General features: G+C 41.4%; 1 protein-coding gene across 6 annotated transcripts in view; it reads left to right on the plus strand.

Annotated features, from left to right (window-relative positions):
- The window catches only part of mid1 (midline 1), a 275,413-nt gene that overhangs the window by 127,564 nt on the left and 129,528 nt on the right, over positions 1 to 18,321 (plus strand). The window lies entirely within an intron of this gene.

Genomic DNA, 18,321 nt, shown 5'->3' on the forward strand with positions numbered 1-18,321 from the left:
ATTCCTGGACTATATTTGACCTCATCTGAAAGGTCTACTTCTGAACTATATTCTTCACTTGTTTTTATTGACTTTATATATTTCCTTAATAAAGATATTAGATAGATTCTGGCCTCTGTGTATGGTTATTGGTGCTCTGCAGCCTGGGTCCTGACACACCAGCATTGAAGCAATGCTCCTACGCCATCAACTCTGCTGGACTGGGCACGTTGTCCGAATGCCCGATCACCATCTTCCAAAGCAGTTGCTCTACTCCGAACTCAAGAACGGGAAACGTAATGTTGGTGGGCAGGAAAAGAGATTTAAAGATGGGCTTAAAGCCAACCTTAAAAACTGGCATAGACACTGAGAACTGGGAAGCCCTGGCCCTTGAGTGCTGTAATTGGAGGTCAGCTGTGACCAGCAGTGCTGCGGAGGCACAAATGGAGGGCTTAAGGGAGAAATGTGCCAAGAGGAAGGAGCATCAAGCCAACCCTGACCAGGACTGCCTTCCACCTGGAAACCGATGTCCTCACTGTGGGAGAAACATGCAGATCAAGAATAGGTCTCTTCAGCCATCTACGGACACACCCCCAGGACCCCACGACTGGAAGACCATCGTCCTCGGACAAGAAGGGATCGCCTAAGTAAGTAAGCTTGGTGTGTGCCAAAATCAAGGAATTTTGGATTTGAATATTTTTAAACTGTGAATAGTGGAATGTGTGATGCAAAATCCATGTATGCCGAGGGCTGACTGTATAAGTAAACATCATGTTTTATTACTACACAAACTAATCTTGTTTTTGGTATTCATATCACATTTGTTTCATCTCAAAGTATTTCCTGAGAGTTTCTGACATTACCGAAAACTTTTTATTTCCATGCCTCATGTCATGTCAGTACTTTCCAAATAAAATGCATTCATTAATTTTCATGTATTTTACTATCTCAGACCTGAAAAAGATGGGGCACATCAACACCGATCTGTTATCTCAAAGGGGTGCCTGGAGGACTCTAAGGGTAGTCAGGACTCCTTTCTGTCTCCTCGGTGACTCAGTGTGATGCCTCATGGGCCTTATAGTCCTGTTCCTAGTACTATCGTGGCAGATGAAGATGAAAACATGGGGTTTGTCTGGCCTGGCTTGGCTTCTACTGTGGGCAAGTCTCTAGCAAGGGAGGACTCCTCTCAGTTAATCCGACCTCTTCCTCAAGGAAACCATCAGAGGCTTATGGGATTCCCTGTGATGGTAATGCTGAAACAAGCGGCAGCTGAGATCTCATGGTAAAAGGGACTGGAAAAGAATAGCTTCTTTGTAGCAGATAACATAGTACCTTTTTACCTTTGTCCTTGACCATAGTTCTGCTGCCCCTGGCTTCAAACCTCTGGTTCCTGTTATCTTGTTTTGGACTCTGTTGTATCCTGAGTCCTTGATTCTGCATTCTGAACTAACTTCCTGGCTTTGATTTATGGATGTGACTTCAGTTTATTTCTCTGACTATCTGACTTTGATTTTGGTTTTTACTCTTGGATTCTTGATTTTTGTTTATGAACTCTGACAAGTGAACTTCTGACATCTGACTATTGGACTGTAACCTTATTCTTGTTCCTGACCTGACTCTGTAGTACTCGTCTTGCCTTGGCAGTGTTCATCATTACTCCTCCATGTGTTACAATTCAGTTAATTTGGCTAGACCTTGAAAGACTCAAGAGTTTAATTTCTTATAAGTAAATGTGGTCTTGGATTCCTTGCTTTTGTTTAAATAAACCTTAGCTCTGATACCAGAACTTGTGGAACACCTCAGGACTAATCCAGAATTTGACACCTCAGATTGGCCTCAGGATAAAAGTATCCATGTAGAGCCAATCATGGTCGCCAAGTAAACACAGCTATTGTTTCCGAGATACAGATTCAACAGAGATAAAACAAAATGATACTAATGCTAATATAATATTTGTATAGCCTTTTAGCACTTTGGTGATAAATTGATAGATTTGAAAAAGGCTTAGTGAAAAATTTAAAAAATAATTTCCTGAAATGTTGCATGACACTATATATAACACATGATCAGTCAGATAGGTAAGAGGAGGGATAGGAGAGATGAATGGAGGAAGGTGAGGAAACCCTTAAAGGAAGGATTAGATGCAAAGCTATGAATATGCAGGTGTAATTTTAAAAAAATGAATTGGAACTCAGTATTTTCAGTGAGTATAGTTGAGACCAGAGTCTTGAATCTATTGTAGTATCAGGTGTGTTTCTTTTAAAAGTCAATGCCTGTGTGTTTCTTTTAAAATTGCAATTATTTAAAATGTTTCCCAGTAGATGAACTAGCTTCAAGTAAAATTAATTCATTGTTTTGTATGTATGTGAGAATGTCTGTTTCCAAGGAATTATGTTATTTCAACACACTAGATATTTTATCAATCAATCTTTCAACAGTTTTGTATTATTGTTTTTATGGGGGGGTCATAAGGTTGATAATTGCCTCAAACTAACGTGGACAATTACTTACATAATATTTGTGTTGACACTGGGACTAAGTAGTTTAGTGTTATTTTTGCCAAGTGCTTGAGAATTACTGATTTATGTTCAGAAAAAAAGTTGCTCAGGTTTATTTTGGCTAGTTTATAATGGATAACTCCCTTTGCTAATGATCTGTGAACTCTCCCGTCAATAACAAATTGCACGTTTAAATCTAATGCTTATTTGACCACACATTTTATCCCATTTGTCAGTTCTTTATGTAAATCGGCCTTTGGGGAAAGGGCATGAATGTGTCAGAATAGTTAAACACTCTGAAAGATTATTACAAAATAGATAAAATTTGAGAAATGTCCATGAATAAATGAACTTATAAAAATGTCCAGCTTCATCCTGAGACAAATTGGTCTGTGTCCATCCTGCTACTGTAATATCCTAAGGTGTACTGTTTGTCAGAACAAAATTATTTATTGTAGGCTTTCACAAGTATTGAAAAATGTATTGAGTGCACTATACCACCCCTCACTGCATGTTATAATTTTTCTTATGTGGGAAAAAGAACCAATAGCCACTGATTTTAAAGAGGTAATAGGATACATTACACAAATGAGGGTGCATCTACTCTGTAGAATGAATGCAGTTTGACACCACTTTAACTGCCATGGTTTAGTGCTATGAAATTATTGGAGTTATAGTTTTACAAGGTATTTTTCCTTTTCTGTCAAAATGTACTGGTCCCTCGCCAAACTACAAATCCCAGGATTCCAGAGCATTGAGCCATGGTAGTTGAAGTTGTGTCAAACCACATTCATTCTACAGTGTGGAAAACCCCTGGGAGTCTTTTCTTATCTTACTACCCACTTAAATGTGGGGCCAGGACATGGAGGAAAAGTTGGGGAGGATCATACAATTCTGACCATATCTTTATACACTTCTATATCTCTTAGAAGTATGAGATCATTTACAAGTATGAGGTAACTTTATGTCTAAAGTTTAGAGATTGTTGTGCCTCAGCTGTGCGAACACAAGACACACAATCAGAAACTTAAACACTTGAAACAAGGCCATAGAACTTAGAAGATGTATCCACTTGAAAGGTAACGTTCTCACACAGAGCTGTACGCTTGAATCCCACTTGAAAGCCTCAATTCCCCCATAACAGCACTCCTCATACACCTGCTTTTTCGCTGCTTATTTTGAAGCCGCTCAGAAAAGTGAGTCTGTTTTTCTTTCACATTCTCGCAGTGCAGGTGTAGCCACTCTGACCTAGTAAAGGACTCGCATCCCCACATTCCTCTCAAGAGCAAACTCTGGCAAATTCTCATGGGAACAGATTTTACTTTCTCTAAAATCCTGAAAACTCCCAGGAGACTCATTAACACACCTCTCCATGCCACTTCCATCCCCCCCCCAAAAAAAACCCCTCCTGAGACCCCACAAAATCCCCTTCCTCATCCTCTGAAGCATCAGATTCTTCACAAACCACAACAGAGATGTTGATTATATCTAGCTGCTATCTGAAATAACATGATGCAGTCATTTTGTTAAAGCTAATAGATTTGGTTGATAAACATTTGGAATTTCTAGTGACCACTTTGTTTGAAAAGTGAGATACAAAGTGGCCAAACTATCTCGCAGCCTGTTTCTACACAGCCATTTAAACAGTGTACGGATGTGGATTAAAGAGACCCAGTTCTCTGCAGAATGACTACACTGACACCCAATGAACCAGGAAACTGGAGCAGTAGCCACAAAGATCCAGTAAACTGCAGATCAATTTGACCCAATATTTTTTTTCTCAACCTCTTCCAGTGAGGTACACTGATAAGAATCAGTCTGACTGAGAAAAATCAGTTGTAGACTGAATGAGAGAAATAAAGGAAAAGTGAGTGTTCCCACAGGAACACTGGTTTCTTCAGGGCGATGGTGGTGGGTTTTTTTTTTTTTTACCTTCCAGCTTAACTGTGTACATGGTTTCATACTCCTACTGCTTCAGCATTAACCCTGTCCTCACAAGCATTCCTGTGGTACTTATGGATTCCTGCTCTGCATTTTTCATACACCTCAATGGGTTTTATGGCTTGATCCATAATTTCTGGGTTTTTATGACACTGTTACTGGCTGGATGTGTGTTGCTGTTTGCATTGAGAGTGTATGTTTTGTAGACAACATGATCTTGAGCTGGCTTCAAGTAGGATTTTAGTGCCAGTGTAAAAGGGCCCTAACTATTTCCTGTGAAATTCATGGCATCACCATAAATCAACAGATGTCTTGAAGCTGCATCCATACGTGTAACCAAGATGCTCTTTTGTATAATGGCTGAGAAAATTTTGTGTTGGTGTTCTGTTGATATGTAGTATACTGAGTATTTTGCCTAGGCTAATAAAATTGGTTACACTCACTACAGTTGATGTGGATCAAACATGCAATGTCATTGGTTATATCTGAGGTCATCACGACTGTTTATATCAGTGTCATCATGACAACACTGTTGTGCCGTCCCAAAGGCAGTCCTATATAAGATGCCAGGAAAATTCAAATTGGTTTCAGGGGGAATCCCAGTACTCAATTCTTTTTCTTAGTGACAGCACAATGTGTCAACTAAAATTTTGTCTCTTACAGTTGGAAGCACACGAGAGCCAGTAATTAAGCATGATCAAAACTCTGATCTGAAGTTATGTTAACAGTTTGTTTTTCTGACACTTGCAGTTGGCCAGTTAATCTTACTATTAAGAAATACGTGGGGATTTACATAGAATTTTAATTGTGCTACACAATGGAGGCCTTTGTTATTCAAAAACGCATATTGGAATCCCATCAAATAGATAAGATAGGAGAATTCATCAGCTAGAGGAAATCACACAGCAACTATATTATTAATTTAATTTAATTTAATTACTGCCTGGAAGGTAGCTCATTTTAACCATTAAACAGAGAAACTAAATGTAGTTACCATATATACTTGAGTATAAGCCGACCCTAATATAAACCGAGGCACCTAATTTTACCACAAAAAACTGGGGAAACTTATTGACTCGAGCATAAGCTGAGGGTGGAAAATGCAGCAACTACTGTAAATTTCAAAATGAAATGGGCTGAATTGGGGTAAAGTTTGACGGCGAGCGCGAGATTGTGGGCTGAATTGGGAAGGGGTCGATGGACTTTGAGGTGTCCTTAAATCAAATCCTGGCAATGGGGGAAAAGGACTAATTACAAGATTGGAAGACCTATTTTTATTAACAAGTGTAATGTACCAGTTTGTTTGAATGTAACTGGTGTCGAGGTGTAATAGCCGATGTCTGGACAATTGACTCGAGTGATGTATTTTTGTGTTCTGTTAGTACATTTAGAACCCTATCCACATCATCATCCCCCTCCCCAAGTTCCTCTCCCGCCCACAGAAATTCACGTTGTACTCCACAGTCTCTGATTTCTGCCATAGCTCCCGCCAGAAGTTCCTCCTGGTTCTTTCCACCTTTCATTCTCATATCCAGTGTGTGACAATCTTCAGTGTAATTTATAGACCCTCCCGCGTCCTTCCTGAAGGGGATATATTGTGTTGGGATTCTTACAAGGAGGGAAATCCCTTCAAAGAGATGATTTAATTTATTATTCAGCAACTGAAATTGTTGTAACATCAGATCAAATGATTTTGCCATAAGGTTACACAGTAGGGATAGTTCGTTATTTCCATGAGAGTCCATCGATTCCATGATCTTCCTAGTTTCCATGTCTAATTAAAAGCCCAACCGATTCCAACCCAACTCCTACAAACTATACTTCAGTTCTTCCCTGACTGCTGTGCTTAAAACCTCTTTAGCTCATCCATCTAAACCTTGTCTCCCTATTATCGAAATCAAACAACATCCACTCTCCAACTGATCACTTACTAAAACCCTCTACAAATCCAATCCAAAAAGACTCATAGAACATAAACTATTCCAATCCAACCTCCCCCAACCTAGACCCTTATGCCCAGAATATTAAAACTAATTTTATGTTTCCTCTCCGCAGTGAAAGCAAGGACAATCCTCTAACACATTGTCAAAAGCCACTCGTTATTAAAATAATTTCTAATTCCTGATAAAATATAAAATAAAGTCCTTAAGTGGTGATGATAATAAAACAAAAACAACAGAAGGTAAACTCCCCAGGCGACTGGTATGCTGATAAATAAGCCTGTTTGGGCCGACCTCAGGGAGCGCCATATGTGGGCTTCTCCAGTGAGCCAGGCTGGCGGGCCTGTCGCGTTGCTCTCCAGGACAACAGAGACTACTGTTTAAAACGCACCACAAAATGGGGGCGACAGATGGAAGGCCCAGACCCAGTTTGGTGAGTCTGTCAGTGATTGATGTACCCTAAGGCGTCCAGAGGGGAAGGACTGCTATTAACAAATCAGAAAGTCCGGCCTTGGCAGTTGTTGGACTCGCTGGAGGGTCTAGGGGTGATGCATGACCACTTGGCCAAAGTAAGTTCCCTCTTGGAAATGGCGAGGGGGGAGATGGCAAAGAACTCGCTGCCCCTCAGGACAGTGAGACCGCGGCAACACGGAGGAGGTCCAAAAAAAGGAGGGAGGGGGGAAACAAAAAGGAAAGAGAAAAAGAGTGGCCGCAGTGTTCGTAATAGCGGCCCACAAACCTCTCAGAAAGCTTCCCCCTCCTCGCAACAGCCTTTTGGGGCAGCAGGCCATACTGATAGATGCCTGGAAATTATCACCCCTCGGATTGGCAGGCTAAGGTGGAACAGTGGCACCGCCGATCCAGGACCATGCACCCCTCACTCCGGTAGATGGAACAGCGGAAACAGAAAGAAGAGAGTTTGTTGCCTCAGCCAAATTGTCTCGAGGGCAAGCCACTTCCCAAACAGCTCCCAAGACAGCAGGGATGGGTTGGCAGGAGCCCCAGCAGGAGTGCAAGGCATGCCTCCCGGCCCGGCGAGGCCTGCATGGAGTGGTCTCAGGGAGCCTCCCTATGTGGTGATCCTCCAGAGCATCCTCCCTGGCCACACACCCCCCCCCACGTGGCAATGAGCAAGGGTGCAGCGGTGATGAAGCAATCTCCTGGCCCGGCAGGCCGAGCCTCAACCTCCCGGTGGCAAGGTGACAATACAGCAGGCACGCCTCCCCGTCTGATGGCGTCCCGTTGGAGGCACCCTGGAAGGTCTTCCTCTGACACTGGAGACACGGGGAGCTGGGGGTATAGAAGGTGAACCACCCAGCCCCCGACACTGGGCAGTGACAGCTCAGTCCTAGGTGGATCGGGACGAAGGAGGAAAACAGCCATCCAGATGGAATGGCGGCCGCGCAACTTCTCCCAAATCTTCCTCCTCTCCTCAGAATTCAATCTGGCAAGGCAACCCTCACCAGAGACTGGCACCCCAACCCCCAGGTAGCAACAACTGGGTTTGGGGGGTGGAAAAGCGGGAAGGTGGCTTCCAAAGCCCTCAGTCGCAGTGGTTCTGGTAGTGGGGAGGTAATGGCGGCTGCACTCTGGTGTTTCTCTTGAGGGCTTCTTCTTCCCTCCTTCAGATCTCAAAATCGACCTTCAAAAGACCTCTCTGGGGCTATATTCTAACCCCAGAGCGATCTAGGACATAGGATCGATAAGGAGAGAGGGATAGAACGAGGTAGGGTGGGTGAATTTCCACAGATTAGGTTTCTTATCCTGCGGAGCCCATCACTGTTCTTGTCACCTCGCTGCCATCTTGGATCCACCTTGAGAGAGTATGACTTACCCAAGGTCACTCAAAGGGTTTTCCATGGCTGAGTGGAGATTCAAACCATGGTCTTTGTTGTTCTATTCCATTGATAAAATTACTACACTATGCTGTCTCTCATATATAATCTTTTGATGTTCCCATTCAATTTAATTGTATTTCAATAGTGCAGTCTCTTCAACATTGTAATGCTGATGTTTGAGTCTGTATGGGTCCAAACATTCTAAATGCATCGGTTAACCTTTTTGATTTTATAAGCCCTGTTTACTATTTCTATGAGAGATCATCAGTAAATACCAGTTACTGTATGCTATATTTCAGAGGAACTGGCAAATCACCTCTGAGTATGCCTTGCCTAAGAAAATCCTATCACATTAATGGAATCACAGTAAGTCAATAGGTGATTTGAAGGCACATACATGTACACACTTGAGTCTGTCTTGAATTCTAATTATGGAATTATATGCATCAGATAGCTGAACAAAAATGTAAATAACTAGCTTGTGGACAGACTAGATATATGTGACTTGAATGTTTAGAGACAGGGTAGGTAACCATGCACATTTTCTATAGCTGCCTGCTAAAAGCCATTTACAATCATTTATGGAAGTGATAGTGGATCAGTCATCCTCACGGCTTCCCCAAATATTTGACACCAGATCAGTTGGTATAATGAAAAATGACATTCTTGTTTGGTAGATGTTCATATTGTGTTAGCATTGTCCAGTGACATTGTTTTCTAGAGTTATGTTTTTGACCTACATTCTTTTTATGCTTGGTGATAGCCAGGGCCGGTTGTTACTAGGCGGCCGCTGACGCGGCCGCCTCGGGCGCTGGCCGCTAGGGGCGCTGTCGAGGCGTCGACAGCGACCCGTAGCGCCACCGACGCCTCCGGTGTTGGCGCGGGCCCGCGGGGCTTCAATCCCCGCGCCCACGCCAAACCGCGACAAGCAGCTAGGCCATTTTGCCCTTAGTCAACAAACTAAGGGCAAAAATGGCTTATCTGGCTGTGCACATGCGCACAGCACAGATAGGCCATTTTTGCCCTTAGTTTGTTGACTAAGGGCAAAATGGCCTAGGTGTGCTGTGCGCACGCGCACAGCACAGCTAGGCCATTTGGGCCTTACTTCCTGGTCGCGGCCGGCGATCGCCCGGGCGATCGCCGGCCGCGACCAGGAAGTAAGGCCCGAATGGGCTATCTGCGCTGTGCCCGTGCGCACAGCGCAGATAGCCCATTCGGGCCTTACTTCCTGGTTGCGGCCGGCGATTGCCCGGGCGATCGCCGGCCGCGACCAGGAAGTAAGGCCCGAATGGCCTAGTTGTGCTGTGCGCGTGCGCACAGCACACCTAGGCCATTTTGCCCTTAGTCAACAAACTAAGGGCAAAAATGGCTTATCTGGCTGTGCGCATGCGCACTGCCAGATAGGCCATTTTTGCCCTTAGTTTGTTGACTAAGGGCAAAATGGCCTAGCTGTGCTGTGCGCACGCGCACAGCACAGCTAGGCCATTTGGGCCTTACTTCCTGGTCGCGGCCGGCGATCGCCCGGGCGATCGCCGGCCGCGACCAGGAAGTAAGGCCCGAATGGGCTATCTGCGCTGTGCCCGTGCGCACAGCGCAGATAGCCCATTCGGGCCTTACTTCCTGGTCGCGGCCGGCGATCGCCCGGGCGATCGCCGGCCGCGACCAGGAAGTAAGGCCCAAATGGCCTAGCTGTGCTGTGCGCGTGCGCACAGCACACCTAGGCCATTTTGCCCTTAGTCAACAAACTAAGGGCAAAAATGGCTTATCTGGCTGTGCGCATGCGCACTGCCAGATAGGCCATTTTTGCCCTTAGTTTGTTGACTAAGGGCAAAATGGCCTAGCTGTGCTGTGCGCACGCGCACAGCACAGCTAGGCCATTCGGGCCTTACTTCCTGGTCGCGGCCAGGGCACGCTGGGTGGGGGGCGGGGCCAACTCTGGCCCCGCCCCCCGCACTATTCGCCCTGGCCCCGCCTCCCACACAGCGTGGGAGGCGGGGCCAGGGCATGCTGGGCGGGGCCAGGGCGTGGGAGGCGGGGCCGGTGGCGGGGGCGCTTTTTAGCACCCCCACTTAACATTTAAAAATATCTCCGGCCGGCCCTGGTGATAGCATACCTTTAGTAGGTTAAAAAAATCAGCATAGTCATATCTGAATAAGAAACAAAACAAGTGAGACGGCCATACTATGTTTGGAATTAATCAACAATTATAAAATATCATTTAAAATATAATCAATGATTTAAATTAACCATTATATATCAAACATTTATGTGGAATTCAGAAATACATGAAAATAGGTCTTGTTATGTAACTGGATTTAGCCAATACTTTAAAAATAATGTTTGCCATGGAGAGATTTGTTATTGAAAGATACAATAAAAGTAACTTGATAAAAATAGCACAAAAATGGCCACAGTTTCACATTACTCAGCTTTGTACCAACAAGTTAGGAAAATTGTTGGTCTGGATGTATCCCTTGCCCCAAAGGCATTTGCTATTTTGAATTTTCTTTTGGACCTTATGGGAAGTTTGAAAAATGTATAAGAGATGATGTGATAGGAATAAAAAGAATATTCTTCATTATTCATTTTATGGTTGAAAAATGGATTTCCCGGCAGACAGGAAAATAATAATAATTTCATACAGTTTTCTTCCTTGTATGCCCTGAAGTGATTCAAAAGAACAAAAATGTTCAGAACAAACACATGGGTTATTTTGTACAAAAACACATTTTTTGCACAAAAACTTTTTGGTCAAAAAGACAATTCTTCATGTCTTTCTTTATACAGTATAACAATACTCTTGAACAAATTGAGTTGCTCAAATACAAGAAGAACTCCATATGGAAATATTCATTTAATCCTGCAACAGAGATTCCAGGTGCTGAAGTTGGAAAAAATGTTATCTGTTTGTCTGTTGTGTATGTCCAGTGGCATTGAATGTTTGCCATGTATATGTGTGTTGTGATCCACCCTGAGTCCCCTTTGGGTTGAAAAGGGCGGAATATAAATGCTGTAAAAATCAAACTACAGGGTTTATCCATCCTTTCAGGCATGCCTAAAATAGTACAGGATTTTCAACTTGGTGGGCAAATCAAAAATATTTGTTAGGAAAGCTAGATGCTTCAATTTGCTTTGTGACCACTCATTATTTATTATTGACTGTTATTATTTTGTGAATCTGAACTTTACTTCTGGAAGAAAGTTCAGTTCTGATTTTTTGGGATTAGGGGCTAGCATAATACAGCACATAAATTCAAGTGCTACTTAAGTATTTGATATTTTGGCAAAGCAAACTGAACTATGGACATTATCTTTTTAGAGTATTTCTATGCCACTTTTCATTTTTAAAATCTCAAAGAAATGATTGACAATATGGATCTGGTTGAAAATGTTTTTAAGTAATGAAAGTTGTTTATTGTCATAACAAATGAACAGCAGTGGCCTATCACTTCCTTTTCTATCCATTTTAGTTAGCATGGGCCAGCATCAGAGATCAATGTGTTGAGGCACCTGCTGTGGAACCTGTTAAGACATTGGCCACTGTGTGATATTGGGAGTTCTGCGTACAAATCTCTTGATACCTCTCTAATGAACTGTAAGAAAAGTGAATTATTTACCCAAGAGCGAACAGGAAGCCAAATGCATTTAAAATAAGGAAGTGGTTGCTCTGGGTTATTTAAAAAACACTGGCAAAGGGAAACATTTTATGGTGGGAAAAGATGCACAGATCTTCCCAGTGCATGGAAAACTAAAACCATAGAATAGTGTAGAATAATATCACAGAACGAGCCAAAAAGATACATGTATAACCCATGGAAGTTGTTAGCCTGGAACTCCTGTAATTTTCCCTCTCCAGCTGTGTTGGGTGAGAGTTGTAGTCCAAGTTCATCTGGAAGGTGTTATATTTCCAAACCCAGTATATAACTTTTCTGAAGTAATTCTAGAATATTGTCTCAGATATATTCTCTACACATTATTGTTTTCTTTCCACTGTTTAAAAGTCTAGGTAAAGGGTTATATTTTGTTAATTTGTTAATTTGACACTGATTTGAACGAGTTAGTGGTTTCTAGTCATGACATGCAGAGTGCTGTTTTGTTAAAATTATTTTTAGGAGAAAGATTTTTGAGGCTTTTAGAAATGCATTACGGCAGTTATTCCATCTGTGTAGATAAACATGCAGGTGAAAGTTCTTTTCCACAATTAACAGCAAAAAGGCTCTGGTACGATGCAGAGTAGGCATTGCACAAGAAAAGGGGTTTATTAACTCAGCAAATTCATGTTTGGGAAGGGGAGGCTAATAGATATGGATGTGGTGGAGAAGGCATCCACAAATGAATTTTTCAAATTGCCAGTCGGGTTAGTGTTCAAAAAACAGCCATCCACAGACCTGCTTGAGGCTGCTGATCTATGAACTCACAGGGAGTAGAGAAAAAAACAGTCAAGCAGTTCTGTCAATCCCTCTCCCAACAAGGAAGGGGGGGGGGAGAGAAATGAGACATGGTGACAATTGGCTGAGGCTGAAAAATGACCTTTCACAACCAGCCACATAGAAGTAATTGATGTGTGCCTAATTAGAGTGATATGCCACTATCTGGATTCCAGTAGGAGGATCAAAGACTGCAGAATCAAATTTCAGTCTGAAGCAATAAGAAATGGCGTGTTAGATACATGTGGCTCTATCACATTTTGTTTAGAAAGTATGAAAGGAGAACTAACAGGTATTTATGTCACTGATACTGATTGTTAGTTAAGGTAAACTCTAGACATGATGGTTTTTGTTGAAATATCCATGAATCCAGTAATTCATGCTAGTTCAATTTGCAGTCAGCCTTCCACATTTGCTGTAGTTAAGGGCACAGAATCTATGTGAATAAGAAAAACTGCAAATAAAGAAAATGCTTTTTTTCTTGGTCTTCCAACACAATTCTATGATCAACTTCTGCTGAAAGCTGAACATAGAAATGCATTGGAGAGTCTAGAGATTCCTTGATAAGTGTTCTCTCTAGAAATGTCTCGTATCTTTAGCATAACTGGAAGTTGATTATAGATTCACATTGGAGGACCTAGAACACACTTGCTAAACACAAGGCCCACAGGCCAAATCCAGCCTGCCATGTCGTTTTATGTGGCTCGCAAAGCTTTCAATGCCAAGGCAACATTCCATTCATATAGTCTTACAAACAGCCCTTTGAAATCAACCATAAGGCTGATGTGGCCCTTGGTGAAAATGAGTTTGACACCCCTGACCTTGAGATTCTTAGAGAGAACATTGTTCGTGGAACAATGTCTTCAAATTACAGGAAAGGGGATTCCACCTGAACATTAGGAAGAACTTTCTAATTGTGAGAGCTGTTCAGCAGTGAAACTCTCTGCCCTGCAGTGTGGCAGAACCTCCTTCTTTTGAGGCTTTTAAGCAGAGGCTGGATGGCCATCTGTCGGGGGTGCTTTGAATGCCATTTTCCTGCTTCTTGGCAGGGGGTTGGACTAGAAGGCCCACAACTCTATGATTCTATGAATCTGCAAATAATCAAATCCACAAAAGTCAAAACTGCAAAAGTGGTGGGACAACTATATTGTGTTCATATAGCCAACAGGTTTTTAATGACCTTTTTGGTCCAGTTTTTCAAGTATACAAAAGTGACTATAGTTTTTGTTTAATCTGACCTTATGAAAGCACTACAGTCGATAGCTGTAATCATGTTCAGCACTTAATTTTTTGCATTGGCTATGCAACTACTGATATAAGTTAGCACTTAGTGCATTTGTTGTTTGATACCCAGGAATCCTTATGTAACATATCTATGTTAATGAATGGTTTGCTACCCATCCTTAAATGCTTTCTTCAGCATTTTATGTAAAATGGGTGATGTAGCTACTCCATAAGAGTATTATGCCCTTAAGCTTCAAGCACTCAAACAACCATTCTCGACAACATTTTGCTGACAGAACAATTTGGTAGACGTACTTCACATTATCTGAAAACACAGTCATACACAGGAATGCACAGACCTGGGTTCTGTATGCTTGGAGTTTTGTTATGAATGTGGAAGCTTTTTCCATCATGTTGGTAACAATGAATGATGGCATGAATAGCTTTTAAGGCTAGCATGGCCTCTTGTGCCCTTAGGAGAAGATGAAAGAATCATTGCTGTCCCATACCAAGCTATCTTATTAACTTCAATATCTGTAGCTATAGCTTTTAATGAAGTTATCCTTTACTGTTTTGTCACATGTCACATTTGCTTAAAAAGAGGAAAGCAATTGTTGCCAGGGCAAACAAGGAACTGCCAATTAAAAAAAGGTTGTGTTTGCTGAAGATAGCAAGTTTGTACGAAACATGGTTAGCTGGTGGCCCATACCCTTAAAATAACAGACATCTTGTCTCTAGTTATGCTTCTATTGCTGTGATGTAGAGCTTTGGGGAGGGGCAATCCCCCAATCAGCATGGTCATGAGTTTTTGAGATGTGAACTAAACAAGTAATGTTTCCAGTGGTCTCCTGTGGTCTCTCATGACAGGTGGGAGGGAGGATTCAGAATGTCTCATACAATAGTAGCTTCATAAGAAGAAAAACATTTATTGAGCCACAGTTTCCTTGGGTATTTCCATCCAGTGCAAGAAAAGGTGAATCTTATAACATCGGAAGAGATATCTGCAGAAGATAACCTCATCTTATAACATTGAAAGAAACTAGGAGAGACATGGCACAAAAATGTTAAAATTACAAATTGCTTCAAGTATTTGGGATGCCTGCAAAGGACTATTGACTGTTTCACTTTTCCCTGCAGACCAGGGTCAACCTCACAAGGCTTTAAAAAATCCTGGCACAGCAAAGTCAACAGCCATACTTCCTCAGCTGGCAGGCCACAAAGGAATCAATTTGTGTGGCATTGGACCAGCTGAGTAAGCTGCAGTGAGGCTTCCATTAGGGCAAGTGATTGAAGCATCATTGTTTCAAGCAAGCTGTCACAGCTCTTTCTCCTGAACATGTACATAAAGTTCCTGAAGAATGATGAAATGGAGCTGTGCTGACTATCAGAGGGCATGATATTGCCCTCAACTTGCAATTTTCCATAAGGCACATAGAGTGTTTTCAGACAGTTTGTGTAGCTTGGAGGTGAAGATCAGACTTTGTAGCCTCATTTTATTTTTACCCCTTGCATTAAGGAAGCACATATTGATCCTTTTCATGTGCCTACAAACTGGAACACTTAATGCTCTTGTCTTGATAGGAAAATATTCCAGGGAAAAGGAAACGGAGTGGGCCTACATTTCTTAATAACTAAAATGAAGTGGACAGATAGGAAAGTGCTAGGGCTACAAAGTCTGTGGTGGTCAGTTTTTTTAATAGGGGAACAAGAAGGATTTCAAAATACTAGGTTTCTAGATGCAAAGTTGTGTTAAATATGAAGTGTAATAACTATTTCCCAAGTGCTCTACTCAGACTACTGGCCACACAATGGATCTCATTTTCTATTGTGGGTGGGTGAGCATGATCAAGAATTGGAGAAAGTGTTTAGTTTGTCATTGACAGGTAACCACTTAGTGGAGTTTAGACTTGCTGGGACTCAGAACCTTTTCAGAGTGTTGGACCTATTAAGATGATATATCCAAGAAGGCTCATAGATCTGAATGAATTCCTGGTGGTTCTTAGGGGGCAATTCTGTCAAAGTCTTGGCTGACGTGTGCAATGGAGAAATGTCCGGAGTTGTGAACACTATAGTTTCCAAGCATACCCTCTCATGAAGTGGAGTCAAACTAGATTTTCTAGAGAGCTCATGGTAATGGCTCTCCTTCATAAGAGGGGATGGAATTACAGGGGCACCTAATCCAACTGCCTGCCATGCAAGAATCTACAGTTACAGCACTCCTAAAGATGCCCACCCAGTCTCTGTTTTAAAAACACCAAATGTGGAATGTCTGGCACCTACCTAAGCAGTCTATTCTACTGGTAAACAATCCTTCCAGTAAAAGTCTTATTCCTAATGTACAGATAGAATCTGTTTTGTTGTAATTTGAATCCATCATGTTCTAACAGAAAGCAAGCTGTCAATGACCAAACATGCTTTTGTACAATTAAGAATTGTGTGCCAGCTGTGTCTGTTCCTTGAGATGCCAGATCTATCTATAGTGATACATGCCATCTCAGCTGGATTACTATAATATGGGTTGCCTTTGAAAAGTATTCAGAAATTTCAGAAGATCTGCAATCACATTGTTAACTGGGACCCCTTCCACACATCTAAATAAAATTCCACATTATCTGCTTTGAACTGGACTTAGATGACCCAGATCCCAGATTGTGGGATTTCCTGCCTTGATATTTTGGGTTATATGACTGTGTGGAAGGGCCCTGGGACTAACTACAGGAAGCACACAATTCACTTGTATCAGCTTCACTGGCTCTCAGTTTATTTCTAGGAATAATTCAAAATGCTGGTTTTGCCTATACTCTTAGGTCTAGGTTATTTAAAGAACTATATTCTTGTACAATCTTCTTTATTTTCTGTTTGTCATTTTTGTAGTACTATTATGTTTTTATAGTTTATGTTTTTAACTGGTTTGAATTTTTGATAATTTTGTATTTTTTAATTGTTCACTATGTTTAAAAAATTCTCTTGTATGCTGCCCTGAGCCCCAAATGGGTAAAAAGATGGGTTTAATCATAAAGCGGGGGAAAAAGAAAAAAAAAGATCCATTAATGCATATGGCTTTTTGTTTTTGGTATGCATGTATATGTGTGTATCCATTGGTTTGTGACATGTGCTGTCACATCCTTTCACTTGCCCATACAGATTCCTCTCCTTCAGAAAGAAATATATGGATTTCTAATGACTGAGTAGATATACATGTCACCTTTTAAGACATGCATCATTAAAGGTAATAATATAAGCACGCTTGAGCATCTACTGTTTACCATATGTTGCATTGTGTGAATCTATGCTTGAAACCAGGAGTTCATTTCTGAGTAAGATACTTTTTTCAAAACATATTTTGTGACCAAAATAGTCAATCAGGTGGCTCAGATTTTCTCGTATCATAACCAAAACTAGTAAGATATACATTGCCTGAGTACCTTATCAGGCAAAAGAGAAGAGAGGACATTACATTTGGACAAAATAACAAAATAGTTAGGATATCCCCAGTCCCAAAGATTTGTATTCCTGTTGAGGATTTAAGCCAGACTGCTGTGGGAGTCATGAAGTCCATGCCCTGAAGGAAGAATGGAAAATAGGAAGAGTAAAAAGCTGTTTTTGTTCTTTTCTACCTTCTTTGAAACCTGAACATATTTATTGCTGTGTATGTTGGGGAAGATTTCTGCAGAAGATAACTTTATCTCAGTTCCTTTTCATTTCTTCCCAACTCCAACCCCCCCCCCCCCCCCAATGTATAGATTGCTCTTCACATTAGAAGTCACCAAATTAAAGAGAAATTGGACCATATATATTAACATTTACAGGAGAAATCTATATATTTTAAGATCCAGCTGGTCTCTTACACAACATATCCCCATGGTTTCAATTTCTGTTGTTCTTACTTGGTCACTTTTTTATTAACTTATATCAATAAAAAATGTGACCACTTTTAGGACTGTTTTGCTATATTGATTTTTTCCCGTCTATCTTGGGCACATTATTGTTTAAGGTTAAGATATTAACAAATGAATGAATGAAATTAGATTGTAATTTTCCAGTTCCTATATTTAGATGTATTTGAACAAGCTTGCATACTTCACTTCTCATTATATGAATATCAAATTGAATATGTCATTGTAACTTAGTTTATACTGGATGGACAATAGCAAATGATGAAGAAATGAGTCATCTCATTTCTTATTGAACTCCCCCCCCCCCCCCACCCGATGTGTTCATTGCCACAATGATATGGTCATGCAGATGCACAAAGTTGCTGCTCGTATCCTGTTTGTGGGTGATGGATTTGTTTCTGATCCTTCCCTACCTTTGACTTGATTTCATGGCTTAGCAACTAAATGTAAAAAAAAAACCAAAATAAACAAAAACAGTTACTGGGTAAGTTTTTCTAGCAACCTTAGATCAGATTCAAGCCTGTGTACTTCTTCCTTTAAACAAGATAGTGTTTTGATTCAGCATTCAGCTTTGAAAG

This window comes from Anolis carolinensis, chromosome 3, assembly GCF_035594765.1.
Source record: "Anolis carolinensis isolate JA03-04 chromosome 3, rAnoCar3.1.pri, whole genome shotgun sequence".
Lineage (NCBI taxonomy): Eukaryota > Metazoa > Chordata > Lepidosauria > Squamata > Dactyloidae > Anolis > Anolis carolinensis.